A 24696-nucleotide genomic window follows, 5' to 3' on the forward strand; every position below is an offset into this window, starting at 1 on the left:
AGATAATAGCCAAAGTGAACGGAATGAATTGTACAACGCCATTTACCGGCTGTTTTTAGTATTATAAAGACACAAATCAGGGAACCACTTTCCACAGGCAATTCACAAAGACTGCCTTAAAAGACCTCACGTCAACATTTCTACCCAAATGTCCTACTGATACCCTAAACCCAATGGCCATTTATCTTGAATGACAGTCGTTCAAAAATTGGTTATCAACCCCCACCCCAAACACAAGCTTAGTCAGGTCTATCTAGCTCTCAGTAACCAGGACGGTGACCCTCACGAGTTAACGCGAGGGTGTGAGCCTGCTCATCTGCCGGGCCCCTCACCTGCTAATAGTCTACTCTCTCGTATCAGCTTCGCTGTATCAGTGCGGTCTAGCGAGGGGGGGCGGGGGGGGGTTCGGGGCAGCGGGCCCCTCCACTCCCGCTTTCCCGCCCCGGTCTTCCCCGCCCTTCGCTACGCAGGCAGCGGCCCGCACCTGACCCGACCTTTTGGCCTGGGCCTCGCCTCTCCCTCCTCCTCTGCAGTTCCTCGCCTGCACTGGGCCAGGCCTCGGAGGAAAGCCTCGATTGACTCACGCGCCCGGCTAGTTACGCGTGTGAGAAAGATTAACCGCCTACATTCTCGAGGCCAGGCCTTCATAACTTCCCTCGCTCCGCCCAGTTCCCCAACTGGAGCACCCACACTGGCACCGGGGAGACCAGCAGGAGCGCGAGGACGCCTCTCCGCACGCGCGCCGCGCCGCGCCGCCCCGCCCTTCCATCGGCCTGAGGAACCGGGGGCCAGTCAGAGCGTGCCTCGCCTCCGCGCCCGGCGCTCCGTCGCGCACCCTCCACCTTTCCGGGCGGCATTAGTACACAATAGTCGGCTCGCGGCATTTAAGCTTGCCGTGTTCCTGCAAGTTGTCACCCGTAGAAACAGCCTTCCCCGGGGCGGCCTCGAAGCTCCTGCGGAGTGACGGGAAGAGGCTAGTGGAGGGGAGGGGGAGACAAGGAAGACTTTAATTTTAAAGAAAGACTTTCGCCCTCGCGACCTCCCCCGCACTCATCTCAGGATAGAAACGCCCCTTGACTGAGCTAATGGTGTTGTGTTAAAGGAAAGAAATGGTTTTTCTTTTAAATGTAACAGTTTCTTCCTTGTGAGGTAACGCGGGGCCAGTGCGTACCCAGAATTCCCGAGGTCTCTCGTGGCGTGTTTCCGGTTACTGTGCTCTCGCGGCAGCGGCAGGGCGAGGCTCGGACGACCGGCATCCGCTTCTCTCAGCCCCTGGTCTGGCGGGCTCGTCACCCGTTGCCCGTTTCTCTCAGCAAATTAACAGTTTCCTAGTATTTTGTGATTGTAAGAAGAATACTGCTTTTTAAAAAAATGCCTACTCCCTGCAACTGTCCAGTAGTAAGTACATAAACCTGTATGAAAGAAACTTAAACTCACCCACGATCTCGTCGCCCAGAAATAACCGTATTAACGTAGTGCTGTATAAACTTGGAGACTTTTCCATATATACACGTAAAGCTTTTTTTAAAATAGGAAAATGTGAGCATGTTATATTCTCCAAATAATGTCTCATATCTTTCCAGATAAAGTAGGCTACGTAATCATTTTTAATGGCTATGTGTATGTAATGGCATTTAATGGCTATATGGTTATAATATGTACAACCAACCCCTAAATTGTTGGACTTTTAGGGTATTTACAGTTTTTTACTTGTGCAAGCAAAACTAGATGAGTGTTCTTATACATAAACTGTACATATCCCTGATAATTTCCGTACTGTAAATTCATACAAATATAATTACTGGAGCAAAGGGAATGCACATTTGTAAGATTCTAGATGTTGTTACCAGACTCTTCCCTTGAAAAGTATTGAATACTTTTCCACCAACATAGTGGCTAGTGAATGACAGCTGGGTCTTCCTCTCTTTGCCGGTCGAGTATTGTTAATCTTTGTGATCTTTGTCACCTTTTAAAAAAATCTTTTATCATCTTTATCGTCTTGTTCTAATTTGCATTTTGTTGACTAAGTGTAAAACTGAACATCTTCCGTATATTTATTGGGTCTGTTTCTGTGAATTGCCAGTTCATGATTTCTGCCTATTTGAAATAGTCACATTTTTTAAATTACAAGGGCTTTTTGTAAGTTAGGAATATTATTAACCTTTGTCTAAAACATAATCACAAGTATTTTTCAATTTTTCAATTTATCTTTAAATATAGCCTGTGGTGTTTATTTGCTGAAGGAAGTTTTTCTTTCCTTTGTTTTCTTTATATGGCTTCCACCCAATAAAACTTTTATTGGAAGAAAAAAAGGGACGTCTAGCAAAAAGAACATACGATGCCAGATGGACTAATACAATTAGCAAAGGATACAGTTCATCTCTAGGTTATTTGTATATTATCAGTTTCAATTAAAATGCAAAAATATATATATACTTTATAGATCTCAAGAAAACAATACTAAAACTCACTTAAGAAAAAGTACATGGTTATAACTTTCAAAGAAAGTTATTTTAAAAGGGGAGAGAGAAGCAGAGTAGAGAATGGACTATCCTGACATGATGCGTGGGCTAAATAGAAAGACAGTAGGAGTACAAGAAAAGTACATGATAAGGTTATATAAAATGTTTACCATAAAATTATATATGTTCAGTTTTGTATTATGTAAAAACTGTTTATATAGAATTAATCAGAATCAGAACCCATAAATAGGTGCAAATGAGTAGTAAGTTTAAGGTGATGGGGTTCTTGTGAAGTTTTTCATTTTTAGGTAGGTCTTTTCCTTTATTTACATTTACAGCTTTAATGTCATGCTTAGCAGTGTGTATTTTCTTCTAACGTTTTTAGGTATCTTCTTAAAAATATTTCAATAGTTAATCCTTCTGAAATTTGTTTAGGAGGAGGAAAGGAAGAATCTAGATTAATATTTTTTTCCCTAAACGACTTGATGGTGCCCTATACCATTTATTGAATGCTCAGTCTTCCCTGTAGATTTGAAATTCTACCTTTATACAGTACTAAATTTCCATATGTACTTTATTTTCTATTCCATTGATTTATTTGTTATTGGATAATAATAATATTGTTTTAGTGTACTTTTAAATTATTTTTAAATTTCTGGTAGGGTAAATCCCTGCTTAGTGGTCTTCTTTTTTGGAGTATTTCTTTAAGAAGTGTCTTTTTGTAGAGAATGGACTTGAGGACACGGGGAGGGGGAAGGGTAAGCTGGGACGAAGTGAGAGAGTGGCATGGACATGTATACACTACCAAATGTAAAATAGATAGCCAGTGGGAAGCAGCTGCATAGCACAGGGAGAACAGCTTGGTGCTTTGTAACCACCTAGAGGGGAGGGATAGGGAGGGTGGGAGGGTGACGCAAGAGGGAGGAGATATGGGGATATATGTATACGTATAGCTGATTCACTTTGTTATACAGCAGAAACTAACACACCATTATAAAGCAAGATGTTAAAAAAAAGACGTTAAAAAAAAGACACTGGGGTTTGTGTTAGTCATTATCCCTCTTATAAGCATAGAAAAAAGGGAATAATCAGAATCATTGACATAGGAAGAGCGGTGTTACTGGTGTTTCACCAAGAAAAAAAGAAGTGTCTTTCAAAAATATATTTGATATATATAAAAGAAAATTTTGTCATATATGTACATTAAAAAACATAATGTGAAACAAACCACCAATGTAATATCTAGAACATAACCAATAACTTGCATCAGTCTCTGTGCTCTTCACATTCTACCTATGCTTTTCTCTCCATAGATATTTCTTCCATAGTAACTTTAAAATTATTTTATCAAATTAAGAGTTGTGATTTTGATTTGAATTGCATTAATTTTATAGACTAATTTAGGGGAAATGGGCATCTTTATAAAAGTAATAAAATACTTATGTGGTTTTTACTGAGTGCTTTATATGTGTTAATTCATTTAATCCATGCAACAACTCTATTATCATCACCCTCATTTTACAGATGAGGAAACTGAAGCATAAAGAGATTGAATAACTTGTTGAAGGTCAAGCAGCTAATAAGTTGGCAAAGTCAAACTCAGGCAGTTTGGTCCCAGAGCCTGTGCTCTTAACCTCTGTATTGTATTTCATCTCCACAGTGTGGAATCTGCTCATCTATAATGGACATGTCATTCAATTTGCCTGCACCACTCACTCATGTTCCAGTCTGCATCCTTATCCCATGTTAGTAAGCAGATAGCCACTTAACCCTCTCCCTTCCCCTGCCATAGCTGCTTGGACCAGGAGTAGGTGGATAACGGATTCAAACTGGTCCAATCAGATTCTCTCTCAAGAAATTTGCAGTCAGTCTTACCTGGGCTCTTGACCTAGAAAGTGATGACACAAGGGTAAGGCAGGGAGAGACGTTTGACCCACGTGCAGGTAGTACAGAGAAAGCAGGCCTGCAGAGAGCAGCAGATGCACAGAGAGCAGCAGAGTTAGGAAGCCCTGTGGTCCCCAAAGAGGGTAGTGGGGTAGTTGCCTGGCGTTCTGGGGCTTTCCAGGTCCTGGTTTGCCCTACTAAGGTCTTACTGTCCTTTCTGCTTCTGGGGACCTACACAAGTTACCTCTCTTCAAATAAACTTCTCTTTCAGTTTAAAGTCACCTGATTCCTCTTCCTTTTGAAACCAAATATGCAGTCTAGAAATATGTGGTCCTCTATTTACCCAAGTTTTCTTTTAATGTTTCCCAGTGGCATTTTCTTCATAGATCCTGTACAGTTCTTGTTCAGTTCATTCCTAAATATATCTTAGGTGTTTTTTGCTCTTTACAGTGATAATATCTGTTACTGTTGTCCGCTTTACATTTTAATCTACAAAAATTCTACTTTCATCAGTTGAGTCTGCCAAATGTCAGTGGCTTGTAAGTGTGACATTAGCCTTTCAGATGTGTTTCAAAATGATATGTTTCCACTAGACATTTTTTTTAGTTCTATACTTTCAGTTGTTCTGGTGATGATTCATGTGAGGATGATGATGATTCATCTGATGGGAGTGAGCCACAGGATCCCGAAGAAGTATAGAATTTCCTTAATTTAAAAAGAAAGTATCATATATGAATAGAAGCAGTGAGTTTCCAACAGTATTTATCTAATGTTAAAACAGATAAAATGAAGAAAGCTTTTTTTGGGGGGCCACACCGTGCGGCTTGTGGGATTTTAGTTCCCTGACCAGGGATTGAACCTAGGCCCACAGCAGTGAGAGCACAGAGTCCTAACTACTGGACCGCCAGGGAATTCCCAAAAGCTATTTTCATTAAGACCAGTTTTTCAGATACAAAATGAGAAAACAATAGGGGGCATTATTTAGATAAATATTTCAAATACAGAAGACAAAAATACAGGGATTAGAGAAATTGATATCTCAATACAGGCACATAATCCTTCATCCAAACCCTTTGGGCCAAATGTGTTTCAGAATTCAGAATTGTTGGGATTTTAGACAGGAATATAATGCATATACCATATTTTCTATAACACCTCAGTCGGGTCTGGAGTAGCATCTTAGAATCAAACATATTAATATTCATGCCACAAAAATGCATTAGTATTAACACTAATTTGGATAAAGCCCTATAACATAAAATAACTACATATCTGTTTGGGTCAGATTTTGCTGCTAAATGAATTTGCCTTAAACTTGTGAAAAATTTTACGTTTCTAGAGCTTTTTTGGAATTTGGAATTTTAGATAATGGTTTATAGACCTGTGCAAGCAAGTATGTTCTGATTTCAACATCTGGCCAGCTCTGGGGTTCAATTAAAGCGTTCTTTGAAGTCCTGGCTATGTTAGATAGTCTTGTGGTTTGGGGTGTTTAGTCTGAAGGGAAGAGAGTTCACTTTTAGAAGAACAAAATACAGACTTTGAAGTAATTATTGAAAAAGTAATGGGTAAAGTATCTTAACTTGAATTCTTGACCTTTGTCATCAGTCATTTCAGTGTGAGGTGGTCTGGTTGAAAAGAATTGTAATAAACAATAACACTTCCTAGAAAATCTTAACATTAAAAATTGCCTTATTTATCCTTAAGCCTATTGATGAAGGGATCCTTGGTGTGTTTTCATCCTTTATTTTTAGCCCATAGAAGCACTGCCTTCTAAATAACATATGACTGTAAAAATATTGTTTCAGTTGAGTCTTTTAAGGTATCAAAATTAAGGAACCTATTCAGTCATTATATACATTGAGTGCCTGCTCTGTCAGACTGTGCTAAGTGCTGAGGATATAGTCTGGTGGGAGAGAGACACACATAAATAGGACATTATAATATCCTGTGATAAGTGATGGGATAGGGTAAGTACAGTGTGCCGTGGAACACCATGTTCTGGGGTGAGGGAAGGACTGAAGGTTAAGTAAGAAATTAGGCAAGTGAAATGGGAAGGGAAATAAAAAAATGTTCTAACACAATGATTTTCTAAGTATGGTTCATGGACCAGCAGCATCAGCATCACCTGGGAATTTGTCAGAAATGCAGATTCTCAGGACTTATCCCAGACCTACTGAATTTAAAACTCCGAGAGTGGAGCCTAGCAATCTGTTTGTTTTGTTTTTAAGGGTTATTTTATTTTGTTTTGTTTCGTTTTTGGCTGCGCCAAGCGGCCTGTGGGATCTTAGTTCCCTGACCAGGGATAGAACCCGTGCCCCCCCTGCAGTGGGGAGCACAGAGTCTTAACCACTAGACCACCAGGGAAGTCCCTAGCAATCTGTTTTAATAAGCCTGATCAGCCGGGTGATTCTGATGCACACTAAAGTTTGAGAACCACAGTTCTAAACAGCAAAAGTGGAAAAAACAACAACAACACATCAGAGCACATAGGCAATCTGCTATAAATGGCAAGATGTTTAGTGTAACTGAATGGCGTTATTCACTATTTAGTGTATCTGGATGGGAGTGGTGTGCCAGGGTGGAGGAGCCATGGAAATGAAAGATGAGGTTGGAAAGGTAAGCATGCTTCATTTAGGATCTTATAGGTCATGTTAAAGAGTTTGGACTTTATTTATTCAACAGATGTTTATGCCTACATCATAAGTACAGTATACAAAGTAGATTCCCTGCTCTCGGGGAACTTATCCTAATAAGCAAATAAATATGTATGTATATATGTCAGGTGATAAAAGATGCCATTACAAAACAACTTGGATGCATCTCCAGGGAATTATGCTAAGTGGAAAAGGCCAATCCCAAAAGGTTAATACTGTATGACTACATTTATATAACATTCTTGAAATAACAAAACTATAGAAACGGAGAACAGATTAGTGGTTGTCAGGGGTTAAGGAGGGAGTAGAGGCTAGAGGGTGGTTGGTGTGGCTGTAAAAGGGCACCATGAATCCCTGAGGTGATATAACTGTGGAAATGTTCTGTATCTTGGCTGTATCAGTGTCAGTATCCTAGTTGCACTATTGCACTGTAGTTTTTGTAAAATGTGACCATTAGGGGAAACTGAGTAAAGCATAAACAAGATATCTCTGTATTATTTCTTGCAAGTGCATATGAATCTACAATTGCTTCAAAATAAAAAGGTGTTAAGAATAATAAATCAGGGTAGGGTATCGAGAGAGATGAGGGGACTTATTTTATACAGGATAGTTAGGAAAGGCCTAGGTAACAAAGAAGGTAGAGCATTACGTAGGAATATTTGTAGAACATTAGAAGTCCAAAGGCCCTGAGATAGAGTGTGCTTGGTGTCTGTGAGGAGCAGCAAGGACACTATTGTGGATACTGTGGGTTCAGCAAGAGGGAGAGCAGTAGGAAATGAGATCAGAGAGTTGGTAGAGGTGGTGTTGTTGGTGGAAACATCATAGGGGGCTTATAGGTCACAATTAAAGACTTTTCATTTTGAGTAAAATGGGAAGCCATAGGAAAGTTTTAAGCAGAAAAAGTAACAATCTAACTTACATTTTAAATGCATTGCTTCACAAGATAAAAAACTGACCAAGTGAAGGGGACATGAGATGATAGAGGTTTGGACTAAGTTGGCAGAGCAGAAGGTAATGAGAAGTAGTGTGACTGGTAGTGTGAATAAGTTTACAGCTGACTAGATGTTCTGATGGACTGGATGTGGGGTGTGAGAGAAGGAGAGGAGTCAAGAATGATTCCAGGGTTTGGGCCTGAGCAAGTGGAAGAATGGTGCTACTACTTTTATGAAATGGAGAAGATGAAGGAAGAGCGATAGGGTACAAGATTAGCAGTTTAGTTTGGGGCTTGTTGAGATGCCTGTAGACATCCAAATGGAGATGTCAGTAGCCTGTTGGATATGTATACCTGTCTGCAGTTTGTGTAGGAGTTGGGCTAGGTGTATGAATTTGTGAGGCAATAGCATGTAAATAACATTTAAAGTCATGGACTGGATGAGAACTCCAATGAGTGAGTGTATGTAGATAATGAAGAGGTCTATACAAGGAGTCCTAGACACTCCAATTTTTAGAGGTTAGGAAGATAAAGGAGAACTCAACAAAGAATGCAGAATGCAGAGAAAGAATGGCCATTGAGGGAGGAGGAGAACCAAGGAGGGAGGTGTCTTGGAGATGTAGTGAAAAAACTGTTTCAGGAAGAAGAAACCAACCAATAAGTCATATGCTACTGATAGGTGGAATGAGATAACAGCTGAGATTTGTCCTTGAGATTTAACTGCATGGAGGTCATTGGTGATTCTGATAAGCACAGTTTTGATGACACAGTGGGAGGAAGACCTGATTGAAGTAGGCTCAAGAGAGAAAGGAGAGTCAGTGGAAATTAAGTAGACAATTCTTTGGAAGAGCTTTGATCAGGGAAGAGGAAGTGCAAAGAGAAGAGTCTGTAGCTCTTGCCTAAGAACAATGGGGAGTCCATGAAGAACTCTTGGTGTCTACCCTTTCAAAGACAGTTTAAAATACTTGACACGACTGCTTTGTTAATGTGTCTTCATTAGCTATTACATGCCAGAAAGAATGATTATGTTAGCTAACATTTAAATTTTGTGTCCTGTGGAACAATGTCATTGAAAGTGAATAAATAACTCAACTATTTAAAGAATATTTGATATCAGATTTTGATTGTTTTAAGTAATAAGAGATTTGTTCTATGCCTTTGTGTGTATATACATGTGTGTGTGTGCATGTGTGTATGTATATATACAGTTGACCTTTGAACAACTTGGGATTGAATTGTGAGGGCCATTTATACACATATTTTTTCAATAAATATATTGGAAAAAGTTTTTGAGATTTGTGACAATCTAAAATAACTCGCAAACTGAGTAGCCTAGAAATACCAAAAAATAAAAAAAAGAAGAAGTTAGGTATGTCATGAATGCATAAAATGTATGCAGATACTAGTCTACTTTATCATTTACTACCATAAAATATACACAGGTCTATTATAAAAAGTTAAAATTTATCAAAACACACTTACAGACCATACATGGCACCATTCCCAGTCAAGAAAAAGGTAAACAAACATAAAGATTTAAATCATATTTACATTTAAATCATATTTAAATCAGTATTAAATCATAACTGCATAAAATTAACTGTTGCACATAGTATACTACTGTAATAATTTCGTAGCCACCTCCTGCTGCTATAATGATAAACTCAAGTGTTGCGTGTTATGAGTACAGTGCTGTGTGACGCTAATCATCTCCATGTGAGCACTTGTCTCCCTAGTAAATTGCATATTGCAGTAAAAAGTGATCTCTCATGGTTTTCAAGTATTTTTCATCGTGTTTAGTGCAATGCCATAAACTTTGAATAACACCAGGGACCCATATGAAGTGCTGCTAGTGATCCTGGAAATTCTCCCAAGAAGCAAAGTTATGACATTACAAGAAAAAACTGAATTGCTTGATATGCAGCATAGATTGAGGTCTGCAACTGTGGTTACCCACCATTTCAAGATAAATCCAGAGTAAAGACCGTTGTTAAAAACGAAAAGGAAAATCATGAAAACTTGTAGCTGGTGCAAAACTTTGCACTTTTGGTGAAATACCTTCTTATCTCATATTGAAAATGCAGCTTTTATGTGGATGCAGGATTGCTATAAGAAAGGGATACCTATAGACTCTAATATGATTCAAGAGAAAAACAAAGCCATATGACAACTTAAAGCAAAAGGAAGGTAAAGGATCTAAAGCTGGAGAAGTTAATGCCAGCAAAGGATGGTCTGATAATTTTAAAAAGAAGTTTGGCTTTAAAATGTCAAGATAACAGGAGAAGAAGCTCCTGCTCACCAAGAGGCAGCAGAAAAGTTCCCAGATCCCATTAAGAGAATCATTGAGGAGAAAGGATATCTGTCTGAACAGGTTTTTAATGCACACAAAAGTGCCCTATTCTGGGAGGAAAAATGCCACAAAGGATATTTATTAGTAAGGAAGAGAAGCAAGCATTTAAGGCAGGAATAGGCTAACTCTAGTGTTTTGTGCAAATACGGTCAGGTTTATGATCAGGACTGCCCTTATCTATAAGGCTGCTAACTCCTGAGCTTTGAAGGGAAAAGATAAACACCAGATGCCAGTCTTTTGGTTTTACAGCTAGAAGGCCTAGACAACCAGAACCATTTTTCTGGATTGGTTCTGTCAATGCTTTGTCTCTAAAGTCAGGAAGTACCTTGCTGGTAAGTGATTGCCTTTTAAATTTCTTTCAATATTGGACAATGTCTTTGGCCACTTCGAACCCCATGAGTTCAACACCAAATGTGTCGAAGTGACCACTTGCCCCCAAACGCAACGTCTCTAATTCAGCCTCTAGATCAGGGGTCATAAGGACCTTTAAACCTCATTGCACATGGTACTTTATGGAAAGGATTGTCAATGCTATGGAAGAGAACCCCAAGAGAGAGAACATCATGAAAGTCTGGAAGGATTACACCATTGAATATGCCATCACAGTTATAGAAAAACCCATGAAAGCCATCAAGCCTGAAACGATGAATTCCTGTTGGAGAAAACTGTGTCCAGATGTTGTGCATGACTTCACAGAATTTACAACAGAGCCAATCAAGGAGATCATGAAAGAGATTATGGATATACAGTAAAAAAGGTGGGGATGGAGGGTGAAGAGTTTCAAGATACGGATCTTGGAGAAACCTAAGAGCTAACAGACACCACACCAGAGGAATTAACAGAAGATGACTTGGTGGAGAAGAGTGCTTCCGAACCAGGGCCAGGAAATGAGGAAGAAGACATAGAAGAAGCAGTGGCAGAAACAATTGACAGTAGACAATCTGGCAGAAGGTTTCTGATTATTCAAGACTACTTTTGACTTCTTTTATAACCTAGGCCCTTCTGTGATATGGGCACTGAAACTAAAGCAAATGGTGTTTGCTACCATATAAAAACAATTTTAGAGAAATGAAAAAGCAAAAAAGTCATTCAGAAATTACAATGTATTTCCTTCAAATTACACCAAGTGTGCCTGCCTCTCTTGCCTCCCCTTCCATCTCCTCCACCTCGGCCACCCAAGACAGCAAGACCAACCCCTCCTCTTCCTCCTCAGTGTGGAGACATGAGGATTAACTGAAATAATGTACATGAGGGGTTTATTATAGAGCAATAACAAAAAGTACATCTGATTTGATTTTTTTAAAGCAAAACTATTAATTCTTTTGCAACTAACTAGTTCACATCTAATGCTTCCATATATTTACATATATATATTCCCCCAAACCCTTTAATGTAGATTTACATGAAAATATTCCTTGGTTCCAGAAAGAAATATAGAAGTGAAATCAGCTTTAATAATTGTTTCCCAATTTAGAACATTATGTGGGCTGGAATTCTGCTTTTAATGGACTAATCTCTTAAAATGTACAGATGTAAAACCTAGAGATGGGGGAGGGGACAATCCTATAAGACAGGAGATTTGGACATTTCTGCTGTGTGGTCTGAATAGTATATAACCAGTTTTCAGAGAAAATAGTTATATGTAACATTTACCAAGAATTTACTGTCAAACTACCAGGCTCTGGTACAGAGAGGTAACCTGACCAAAGCTCTGTAGTTTGTAAGTGAGAGAGGTGGGATTTGAACCCAGGCAGTCTGCCTCGGGAGCCCAGGAACTTCACCACCACCCTCACAGATAAAGAGAAAGAAATTGACACAACAAATTGCAAGAATACCGCTTAAATTTGCCTAAGCAGAAAGCAAAAATGGAAGTTATTATAAAGACACAGCAAACCTGGTTACCTCCCAGAATCCAAGGGCAAGGTATCTGGAAGGACTGTGAACTGGTGATTCATCAGGAAGCAGGCAAGATGTCTCATTACCAAATGGCAGACTTTATACGGAGTCTGCAGTATAAGTTTGGGGCTTCTACAAATAAAATATTTTATCTTCAATTATGTTCTTTTCCATAAATGTACAATAGCACACAATATGGATGAATAACATACAAAATCACAAACTTTCTTCAAGTATAAGAGAAGCAGCACCAGCCTAGGAGTCTGAAGATTTGGTTTTTGTTCACACATAAAGTTGACGGAAGCTTTTGGGAGTGATGGATATGCTTGATAATGTTTAATATCTTGGTGGCGGTGTTGGTTTCACAGATGTATACATATGTCAAAAGTTAACATGCAGTTTATTGTAAATCATTTATACCTCAGTAAAGCTGTTTAATCTTTTATTTTAATTGAAGTATAGTTGAGTTACAATGTTGTGTTAGTTTCTGGTGTACAGCAAAGTGATTCAGTTATACATATATGTACATATTCTTTTTCCTTTTCTTTTCCATTATGGTTTATTACAGGCTATTGAATATAGTTCCCTGTGCTATACAGTAGGACCTTGTTATTTACCTAATTTATATATAGTAGTTTGTATCTGCTAATTCCAAACTCCTAATTTATCCCTCCCCCACTGCCTTTACCCTTTGCTAACCATAAGTTTATTTTCTATGTCTGAGAGTCTGTTTCTGTTTTGTAAAGAAGTTCATTTGTGTCATATTTTAGATTCCACATATAAGTGATATCATATGGTATTTGTCTTTCTCTTTCTGACTTACTTCACTTAGTATGATAATCTCTAGGTCCATCTATGTTGCTGTAAATGGCATTATTTCATTCTTTTTTATGGCTGAGCAGTATTCCATTATGTATATATACCACATCTTCTTTATCCATTCATCTACAATGGGCATTTAGATTGCTTCCATGTCTTGGCTATTGTAAATAGTGCTGCTATGAACATTGGGGTGTATGTACCTTTTTGAATTAGAGTTTTCTCCATATGTATGCCAAGGAGTGGGATTGCTGGATCATATGGCATTGATTTTTAGTTTTTTTAAGGAACTTTCATACTGTTTTCCATAGTAGCTGCACCAATTTACATTCCCACCAACAGTGTAGGAGGGTTCCCTTTTCTCCACACCTTCTCCAGCATTTGCTATTTGTAGACTTTTTAATGGTGGCCATTCTGACCAGTGTGAGATGGTATCTCATTGTAGTTTTGATTGGCATTTTTCTAATAATTAGCAATGTTGAGTATCTTTTCGTGTGCCTATTGGTCATCTGTGTGTTTTCTTTTTTTTTTTTTGTATGTCTTCTTTGAAGAAAAGTCTATTTAGGTCTTCTGCCCATTTTTTGATTTTTTTTTGTTGTTGTTGTTATTGAGTTTTATGAGCTGTTTGTGTATTTTGGAAATTAAGCCCTTGTCAGTCGCATCTTTTGCAAATATTTTCTCCCATTCTGTAGGTTGTCTTTTTGTTTGTTTTTTGTTTGTTTCCTTTTCTGTGTGAAAGCTTATAAGTTTGATTCGGTCCTATTTGCTTATTTTTGCTTTTATTTCTATTGCCTTGGGGGACTGACCTAACAAAACATTGGTGTGATTTATGTCAGATAATGTATTGCCTATGTTCTCTTCTAGGAGTTTTATGGTGTCATGTCTTGTATTTAAGCCTTTAAGTCATTTTGAGTTTATTTTTGTGTGTGGTGTGAGGGTGTGAGGGCAGCCACATGTAAATCAACTTTATTGATTTACATGTGGCTACCCAGCTTTCTCTGCTGAAGAGACTGTCTTTTCTCCATTGTATAGCCTTGCCTCCTTTGTCAAAGATTAATTGACCATAGGTGTGTGGTTTATTTCTGGGCTCTCTGTTCTATTCCATTGATCCATATTTCTGTTTTTGTGCCAATACCACACTATTTTGATTACTGTAGCTTTGTAGTATTGTTTGAAGTCTGGGAGGGTTATGCCTCCTGCTTTGTTCTTTTTCCTCAAGATTGCTTTGGCAATTCTGTGTCTTTCAAGGCTCCATATAAATTTTTGAGTTATTTGTTCTAATTCTGTGAAAAATGTCATGAGTAATTTGATAGGGATCACATTAAATCTGTGGATTGCTTTGGGTAGTATGGCCATTTTAACAATATTAATTTTTCCAATCCAAAAGCATGGGATATCTTTCCATTTCTTTGCATCATCTTCAGTTTCCTTTATCAATGTTTTATAGTTCTTTCATCTCCTTGGTCAGGTTTGTTCTTAAGTTTGTTTTTTTTTTTTTATGTGATTTTAAAAGGGATTTTTTTTTCTTTCCCTTTCTGATATTTCATTGCTAGTGTAAAGAAATGCAACAGATTTCTGTATGTTAATCTTGAATCCTGCTACCTTGCTGAATTTGTTTATCAGTTCTAGTAGCTTTTGTGTGGAGTCTTTAGGGTTTTCTATACATAGTATCATGTCATTTGCATATAATGACAGTTTACCTCTTCTCTTCCAATTTGGATACGTTTTATTTCTTCTTGTCTGATTGCTATGGCTAGGACTTCCAATACTATGTTGAATAAAAGTGGTGAGAGTGGGCATCCTTTCTTTGTTCCATATTTTAGTGGAAGGCTTTTCAACTTTTCACCGTTCAGTATTATGTTGTCATATATAGCTTAAAAAGCTGTTTAAAATGTTTATGGAGTGACCAGAATGTCATCTGTTAAGAACTAAAGCTAAAAGAAGATGCAAATTATGTTTAGTGCAGACTCAACATAGAAAATGAGTAGTAAATCTCTAACAAAGTGCCCAGCTCATAATAAATGCCCATCACAATAGTTTTTGAATGTATAAATGAATGAATAAATTTGAATGTATTGCCATATGTCCCATATAGGTCCTTTGAAATGACTTGTATATCAACCAGTAATTTTTTTTTTTCATCTCACCTGATTCTATCTCATTTAAACTTAAAAGTCCTGGCCAAGGATCCAGCAAGTGAAATAATTTCCTTTAATAAAGACTTAAGTTTACTTTCTATGTATTTCCTTAAAGAACCTCTGGCACATATATTAATAGCAGATCTTATAAGCTCTGCAAAGTGGCATTGTTATGGAATACTTAGATGAGTGGATTCTCTTTAATCTAAATAATATTGAAAACATTTACATAACTATAAACTTTAGTATTAGAAAGAAGCCCACGGTGATTGAACACATACTACTTCCCTAAATTATTACCTCCATTAATCCTCACAATATTAGTTGAAAGAGGTATTACCCTCTTTACTGCTGCAGGAACTGAGGGTCTGGGAAGTTAAGTAAATTGCTCAAGGATAAATAGTAGGTAGTAGAGTGAAGATTCAAATCCAAGTCTTTGGATTCCATGAAGAGGGTTCTGTCTCCTTGTGCTTGCCAAGTCCCAGGCATTAGAAGTAAAAGGAAATACAAAGATGAGTAAGGCATAGTCCCTGCCCTCTAGAAGCTTAGAAGCCAACTGGTCAGTTAGAAACGTAAGTGGATAGTTGAAATAAGTTCTAACTTCTTTGTGTACTGGAGAGTTATCCAGTCTCCTGGAGTAGCTGCAGCTTAAGGTGGACATCACATCCCAGGTCTCTTTCTCAGTTTAGCATTATTTTATTTTATAGTATTTATAAGTTTTAGTTTCTTTATGAAGATTAACTCATATAATTCTCATTTAACAATGCTATGAGAGGGCTTCCCTGGTGGCGCAGTGGTTGAGAGTCCGCCTGCCAATGCAGGGGACATGTGTTCGTGCCCCGGTCCAGGAAAATCCCACATGCTGCGGAGCGGCTGGGCCCGTGAACCATGGCCGCTGAGCCTGCGCGTCCGGAGCCTGTTGCTCCGCAACGGGAGAGGTCACAACAGTGAGAGGCCCGCGTACCGCAAAAAAAAAACCCCAAAAAAACAAAAACCCCCACAATGCTATGAGGTAGTCACTATTATATCCCCATTTTACAGATGTGAAAATAAGGTACAGGTAAGTTAAATAACTTATCCAAAGTCACACAACTAGTAAGTGGCAATGCTAGGATTCAAATCCAAGCAGTCTGGCTCGAGAGTCTATATTTCAGCCACTAGATTATGTTGCCTCTAAACCTTTCTAGACTCAGAAAAATTAACATTAGCATCCACCAAAGTGATCTGATTCTAGGACATTGACCCATTAGGTGCCATCTTATTGCTTAACAATGAACAATATAACTGTCAAGTAGACTGGATACACTTGTTTGTTTATTACGCTCTCTCTAGGCAATTCTACCTAAGAAGGCAATTTATAATCAAAGGCTTGTTGGTGTGCTTGGAATTAGATCAAGGGGAATTACTGGCTGATCTTAAGGATCTTCTGATTCCATTTTCACTATAAGGTTATATCTGTGGCAACCATCTCCCTGGGCAATACTGAAGGCATACTGCTTTTGAGACTCTTTCTAAACTTAGGATGATGACCAATCCTCCTCAAAGTTTGAAATACTCTTTAGACATTTGTGTTAGTCAAAATCCCTCTATTTTTAAGTGTGGAGAGTCCCAACTCAAATAAACTTTAGCACAAATGGGAATTTTTTGACTCATGTCCCTGGAAAATGAAGAGGTGGATGTGGCTTCTCATATTTTCTCTCAAATGAAATCATCCTCCAGATTTCTTTTTCTATCTGTGTCCCTCACCCTCCACAACTCTTGGCTTTGCTTACCTCTGTGTGTTGACCTTATTCATTCCTACAGAAAGATACTTATTGGGCCATGCTGGGTCACCTATTCTGTTTTCGATCAATCAATATAGTCAAGAGAATGAGATACTCTTGTTTGGTTGGGTTTGGTTCACTTGTCCATCTGTGTGGCCTTGGGGTTTGAGTTTGCTTGATAATCTCACCAGGGGAACAAGTTGGAGGGAAGGAGGATACATTCCTCAAAGGAAGTAAGGATGATGTACAGACAAAAACAATAGGATCAGTAAACCGTATGGTAGCCTAAGATAAGAGAAAAAAATAGTTAAAACTAATTCTATCCTTGTTTAAAATCTTGATGGGTTCATCATGGATTTTTTGCCTTAATTTTGATTTTTAAAATATTGCATTAAATATTATTTATCTTGATTTTTTCAGTTTTTTGGCATCCCTTAAATTTTACATTAAGGGCAGATGTCTCACTCGCCAGGCTTCCTCACCCTAGACCTGGTCCTACCATGAAGAGTCAACTTACTTCACAGATTAACATGGTGTCTGACTCAAAGTAAGTGCTCAGTAAATGTTTGCAAAATGAATAGATTTATGAATAAATTGAAAAGTTTAGTCACTGAGATGTATGATAAAGCTACTGTCAATTCTATCATTTTTTAATATACAAAAGTACACATTTTATAAACTTATGTTAAGCAAACATAAGAGACTGAATGATAATCAGAATGCCGTTTTAAAAGTTTGCAGTTAGAAATGTGAGACAGTAAACTTCTTGGAGGGAAGGGTAGAAGAGTAGAAAGGTTACTAATGTTTGTTGCGACCTTATACTGTGGATGTACTATCCACTATGTGAGGCATTTTGGATGTGTCATTACATTTAATACAAGTCTATGAGGTTGATATTTTTGTGTTGTTTAAATAAGGAAACTAAAGCTCAGACAGACTTGCTCTATAACTGATAAGTGACAGAGAAAGGATTTTTTAAAATAAATTTATTTATTTTATTTTTATTATTTATTTTTGGCTGCATTGGGTCTTCGTTGCTGCACGCGGGCTTTCTCTAGTTGCAGCGAGCGAGGGCTGCTCTTCATTGCGGTGCGTGGGTTTCTCATTGCGGTGGCTTCTCTTGTTGCGGTGCATGGGCTTCAGTAATTGCAGCACGCGGGCTCAGTAGTTGTGGCGCACAGGCTTAGTTGCTCCACGGCGTGTGGAATCTTCCCGGGTCCCCTGCATTGGCAGGTGGATTCTTAACCACTGCGCCACCAGGGAAGCCCAGCAAAAGGATTTTAATCAAGGTCTTTCTGTCTAAAACACCCTTATTCTGGCTGCTGTGTTTGTTGGAGGCAAGGTAAGCTAGAGGGGAAGAAAAAGAGAAAAATATAGTGGTATCTGTCCACAGTGTCAAGCTCATGTCTTATACATAAGCACTCAGATATAATTATGAAACAAATGTGTAATAAATAAAATAACTCGCAATTGGTCTAGATAAATTAGTTATCTTGGCTAACTAAGGCATTATTCCCTTCTGAATTCTACTTTTTTTTCATTTAAACACAGAAAAGAAATAACTTGTCTCTTCTCCACACTCCCCAAATCTAAAAGTAATTCACAATTATGGATAGTGGTCTGAGAACATTCATCGACACCCACCTCTCACCTAAAATCCAGAAAGAGGCGTGTGTATGTGTGTGTATAACACACAAAATATGTACATGCATTCATTCTTTTATGCATTCAAAATATACAGTATTTATTGGATACTTACTATTTCCGTGGGACTGTTTTACATTTCTACATGCTACACACACACACACACACACACACACACACACACACACACCTGTGTGTGTGTGTGCATATCAACTTATAATAGCCTGGAAAAACGAGAAAGAACTTTATCAGAAACATTGAGAAGTTCCTAAGAGATCTAAGACGGAATCAGATATATCTAGGAACAAAAATAAATAAAACCACAGGGACTTCGTTGGTGGTCCAGTGGCTAAGACTCTGCACTCCCAATGCCAGGGGCCCAGGTTCAAATCCTGGTCAGGGAACTAGATCGCACATGCTGTGACTAAGAGTTCACATGCCGCAGCTAAAAGATCCTGCATGCTGCAATGAAGGTCCCGCATGCTACAATGAAGGTCCCGCGTGCCACAACTAAGACCCAGCGCAGCCAAATAAATAAATACTAAAAAAAAAAAAAAAAAAAAAAAACACAGTCCAAAAACTTCAGGAGAAGACAGTTATACAGATAGGACTTTGGTATCATACCAACTCCAGACTCAATGGATAAAACAAGCGAGATGGACAAGCCCTGGCCGTTCATAAAAGTTATTAACTGAGGGGACGTAAAAGAAGTAACTAGGCTGGTTGACCACCAACTGTCTCCCACTCCTCCGCTAAACAGCAAGTGGTAGCAATGCTTATTCATTGGTTAAAGAAGAATTGTGGACACTGAAGCCAGAGAGAGAGGGCCATGCTGCCTCAGCTAGCTCCTGACCACCAAGAGCTCCTGACCTCAGAAAAGAAGTCATTAAGACACTCTTCCTAGTAGCATATCCCTTCCCTTTAGTTAAGAAAAGGCAAGCTAGTATAACATATATTGAATTTATTGAGCAGGAAACTAAGGATTAACAGATACAAAGATAAACAGATATAAGAATCATCAAAATTTTGTAAAAAACCAGCCCCATATAAGAAAAGCACTGAACTCAACAAACAGAAGGACTAAACACTCAAGGAAAGCGGGTTTATAGATGATCTGTTAATAGAAGAGAGATAGTTGAAGAATAAATTGAGTGGAAGATAGAGGCTGAGGAACTTTTCCTTATTCATTTCAAAAGACAAAGAAAAGTTAATAGATCTAGAAGTTTCAATATTTATGTAATAGAGGCACTAGGAAGAGAGAAAGGGAGAATGCAGAGGAAAAAATAATGATAAAAGTGTATTTCTCAGAGTTTAAGAAAGATGCAAGTCTTTAAGTTGAAAATGTTAACCAAGATGAATGAAACAGAACCAACACTTAGACTCGTCATGGTGAAATTTTAGAACACTAGGGATAAAGATAAAGTCCTAAAGGCTTACAAAGGAATAAACAGGTTAAGCTCAAAGCAATGAGAATCCGTGTGGCATCAGATTCCTCACTGGCAACACTGCTGGAAGACAACATAACAATATCTTCTAAGATCTGAGGAAAAACGATACTGAGAAAAACTAGCTTTCAAGTGAGAGTACAAAATATTTTCGCATACCCAAAGATTCAGAAATTTTACCCCTCGCCCCCCAGACCTTCACTGAAATAATTATTTGGGGATGTACCCTAGTAAATGAACGATGAATCCAAGAAAAAGGAAGATGTAGGATTTAGGAACTAATGTGAGGGGGAGACTGGGTAGGCTTGAGGTACAGTGTATTCTGGATTACTACTAATGACCTTGTATCCTAGACCTCCAACACCACACCAAATAGGACCCATTCCAATTCTAGATGGTACTTAAGATTTTCATCACCAAAAAGCTTCCGTTCAAAAAATATAATCAGAAATTTTTTTGGCCATAAGGGACTTTACCAACTCAGAACTAAACTCTGGAATATGGCTTTACTCTATTGTTTCTTATAGGGTTAGAGTTAAGAAAGTCACATTTGCTATGAAAATAATTACATGATATTTTATGCATCACCATATTTTGCCAATTGCAAAAGTTTGGATTAAAAGGTGGTTCTTTCTCATAGAGGCATATAAAGATGGGAACTGGTATAGCAAAATGTTCTGTGATGTCATACCCATCTGGGTTTGAATTATGACTCTGAGATTTGATCTTGAGAAATATATTTAGCCTCTCTGAACCTCAGTTTATTTACACATAAGGATAATCAGACCTACCTCTCAGGTTTGTATAAGGATTTAAGAAGTTAAAATACGTAAAGTATCATGGTGTGCCAAGAGTTTCAACCCTGGTTGCATATTAAAATCCAGGGGGCTTTTAAAAACTATAGATGCTCAAGCCCCACCCCTAGAGATCTGGTTTCAATTGGTTCCAGGTTGGTATATATATATATATATATATATATATATATATATATATATATATATATATATATATTTTTTTTTTTTTCGGTACACGGGCCTCTCACTGTTGTGGCCTCTCCTGTTGCGGAGCACAGGCTCCAGACGTGCAGGCTTAGCAGCCATGGCTCACGGGCCTAGCCGCTCTGCGGCATGTGGGATCTTCCCAGACCGGGGCACGAACCCGTGTCCCCTGCATCGGCAGGCGGACTCTCAACCACTGCGCCACCAGGGAAGCCCTCCAGGTTGGTATATTTTAAAAGCTTCCCAAGACCTAAATAGACATTTCTACAAAGAAGACATACAGATGGCCAAGAGGCACATGAAAAGATGCTCAACATCACTAATTATTAGAGAAATGCAGATCAAAACTACAATGAGGTATCACCTCACACCGGTCAGAATGGCCATCATCAAAAAATCTACAAATAGGGCTTCCCTGGTGGCGCAGTGGTTGAGAGTCCGCCTGCCAATGCAGGGGACATGGGTTCGTGTCCCGGTCCGGGAAGATCCCACATGCCGCGGAGCCTGTGCGTCCGGAGCCTGTGATCCGCAACGGGAGAGGCCACAACAGTGAGAGGCCCGCGTACAGCCAAAAAAAAAAAAAAAAAAAAAAAATCTACAAACAATAAATGCTGGAGAGGGTGTGGAGAAAAGGGAACCCTCTTGCACTGTTGGTAGGAATGTAAATTGATACAGCCACTATGGAGAACAGTATGGAGGCTCCTTAAAAAACTAAAAATAGAACTACCATATGACCCAGCAATCCCACTATTGGGCATGTATGCAAAGGAAACCATAATTCAAAAAGACACATGCACCAGTGTTCATTGCAGCACTATTTACAATAGCCAGGACATGGAAGCAATCTAAATGTCCATCGACAGATAAATGGGTAAAGAAGATGTGGCTCATACATACAATGGACTATTACTCAGCCATAAAAAAGAATGAAATTGGGTCATTTGTAGAGACGTGGGTGGACCTAGAGTCTGTCATACAGAGTGAAGTAAGTCAGAAAGAGAAAAACAAATATCATATTTTAATGTATATATGTAGAATCTAGAAAAATGGTACAGATGAACCTATTTTCAGGGCAGGAATAGAGATGCAGACATAGAGAACAGATGTGTGGACATGGTGGGGAGGGGAAGGGGAGTAGGATGAACTGGGAGATTGGGATTGAGATATATTCATTACCATGTGTAAAATAGATAGTGGGAACCTGCTGTATAGCACAGGGAGCTCAGCTCAGTGCTCTGTGGTGACCTAGATGGGTGGGATTGGAGTGGGGGGAGGGAGGTCCAAGAGAGAGGGGTTATATGTATACATACACCTGATTCACTTCGTTGTACAGCAGAAACTAACACAACATTGTAGAGTAACCATACCCCAATTTTTAAAAATAAATTAAAAAAAAATAAAATACAGGCTTCCCAGGTGATTCAAATAGTGGGTTGGCCAAAAAGTTTGTTAGGATTTTTCCATAACATCTTACAGAAAAACCCGAACAAACTTTTTAGCCAACCCAATATATCGACAAGGTTGAGAAAATTTGACAAGCATATATATGGCTGGCACAAAGTTAAGTGCCCAATAAATGGTAACTTCAAAAAATTGGGGGGAAAATGTAACAGAAAGCTTCTAGGTAGAGGTGGATTTAAGCAAGTAAGGCTTAAGTTTTCGGACCCTTCACCGGCACAGTCTCCTTCTAAGGCTCAGTGTGGCTCCTTAGAGTGAGGGGAAGATGTTAGCAGCCCCAGCCCAGTGCGGGAGTGCTGCCTCACCTAGGGTCATCTGCCTAGGCTATCTAATTCTCTTTCGCTTCACTATTTCTCTTTCTTCCAATTGCAAAAGCAATTTTAGATATTAGAAGAGATCAGCCAGATTTCAGAACAAGGATAAAAATTATTTCCATGGGAAGACCTCAGTATACTCCACAAATAGGTAATTCTTGTTATTCTGTTTTACTAGTGTTGAAATAGACACCCAGAGATTATATCACTGCCACAAGTCACAAATCAGCAAATAGTAGCCGAAGCAGCATAGTAATAGAATCCGCAAGTCTTGTCTTACACTCCTGTGTCTAAGCACACTGGTATATCTCCTGGGCAATTATGCAGGTCTGTGCTGGGTGATCATGCATAAACTCCAGAGGATGGTGCCACTGACCTTTCAAAACTTGCCTCATTCCTTGAGTAATTGATACGTCCTCAGGCCTTACTAGCTTGTGACCTCAGAACAAGGCCACGCAGCTTAGTATCCAAACTGCAGCTCTGAGCCTCTGGAGTTGGGAAGTCTGTTCCTCTGCTGGATCCACACTTTCCTCCCCACCTCCCACAAATCCAAGGAGTGTTTAGGAGTTACTTTTCATCTCCATCAGTCCGTCACTTGCGTGGGCCTCCTCCAAGGCCCTGGAAGAAGCCCTGGCAGTGTATTCAAATGGGTGTATGATTTTATAAAATTTGTAAATATTTTAATAGCAATCAGTTGACTTCTGTCTCTTTCTACCACTTCTGCTCCTTTGCACTCTCCTGTGTAGTGTGGTACTGGAACAGCTTTTTGTAGGATCTGGCTAGGAGGAAGGTAAATACTATACTATATGTATATGTTCCTCAAAAATATTTTTTAAAAAGAAAGTTAAGTTGGAAATATGCTATTTTTAGCAGGTTTAATGCCAGATGTTATTGACATACAATAAAGGCACATTTTTAAAGTGTACAATTTGGTAAGTTTTGACTTATGTATAGCAGGAGAAACCATCACCAAATCAAGATAATGAACAGACCCATCACACTCAAAGATTTCCTCTTGCCTCTTTGTAATTCCTTGTTCCTGCCTTCACTCCCATCCCCAGGAAACCACTGGTCTGCTTTCTGTCAGTATAGATTAGTTTGCATTTTCTATAATTTTTCTATAAATGGAATCATACAGTATGTACTCCTTTTTGTCTGGCTTTTTTCATTCAACATAGTTATTTTGGGATTCATCCATGTTGTGTGTATCAGTAGTTTTTTCTTTTCTTTGCTAAATAGTATTCCATTTTATGGATATGTTACAATTTCCTTATCCATTCTGCTGTTGAGAGACATTTGGATTGTTTCCAGTTTGGAACTATTACAAAGCTGCATTGAACATTTGCATATAAGTCTTTGCATGAACATATGCTTTCATTTCTCTTGGCTGAATACTTGGAAGTAGAATGACTGTGTCAGATGGTAGGTATATATTTAATTTTTAAGAAATTGCCAGGTCTTCCAAAGTGGTTGTATCATTTTACATTCCCACTAGCAATGTATGAAAGTTCTAGTTGATCCATATCCTTGCTAGTACTTAGTATGGTCAGCCTTTTATTTTAGCCATTCTAATAAAGGTAGTGGAATCTCACTATGATTTTAATTTATATTTCCCTAATGGCTAATGATGTAGCATATCTTTTCATGTGCTTATTTGCCATCTTTATAGCTTCTCTATGAAGTATCTTTTCAAATCTTTTGCCCATTTTTAAAATGTTTGTGTTGTTTGTTTTCTTATTATTGAGTTTTGAGAGTTCTTTATAGATTCTAGATATTCTCAGATGTGGTCTGGCTCCATATGGCCAGGATAAACCAATCACCATGGATGACAGAATATTTCCAAAGCTGATTACTGAGTCTTGAATAATGTCACGTGTAGGACATCTTCTACCCTACCCTGCAATGTAGTCTATACACTGGGCCAAACCACTCTGTAAGGG

At 38.6% G+C, this 24696-nt stretch overlaps 1 long non-coding RNA gene across 2 annotated transcripts in view; it reads left to right on the forward strand.

Annotated features, from left to right (window-relative positions):
* The first annotated feature begins 505 nt into the window (after window positions 1-505).
* LOC109551223 (uncharacterized) overlaps window positions 506-24696 on the forward strand; it is an 87926-nt gene continuing 63735 nt past the window's right edge. For both annotated transcript variants that reach the window (XR_012325687.1, XR_002177964.3), the window contains exons 1-2: window positions 506-1398; window positions 17318-17444. This is a non-coding gene — a long non-coding RNA (uncharacterized lncRNA). The remainder of the gene's footprint in view (window positions 1399-17317; window positions 17445-24696) is intronic.

This window comes from Tursiops truncatus, chromosome 14 (genome assembly GCF_011762595.2).
Source record: "Tursiops truncatus isolate mTurTru1 chromosome 14, mTurTru1.mat.Y, whole genome shotgun sequence".
NCBI lineage: Eukaryota > Metazoa > Chordata > Mammalia > Artiodactyla > Delphinidae > Tursiops > Tursiops truncatus.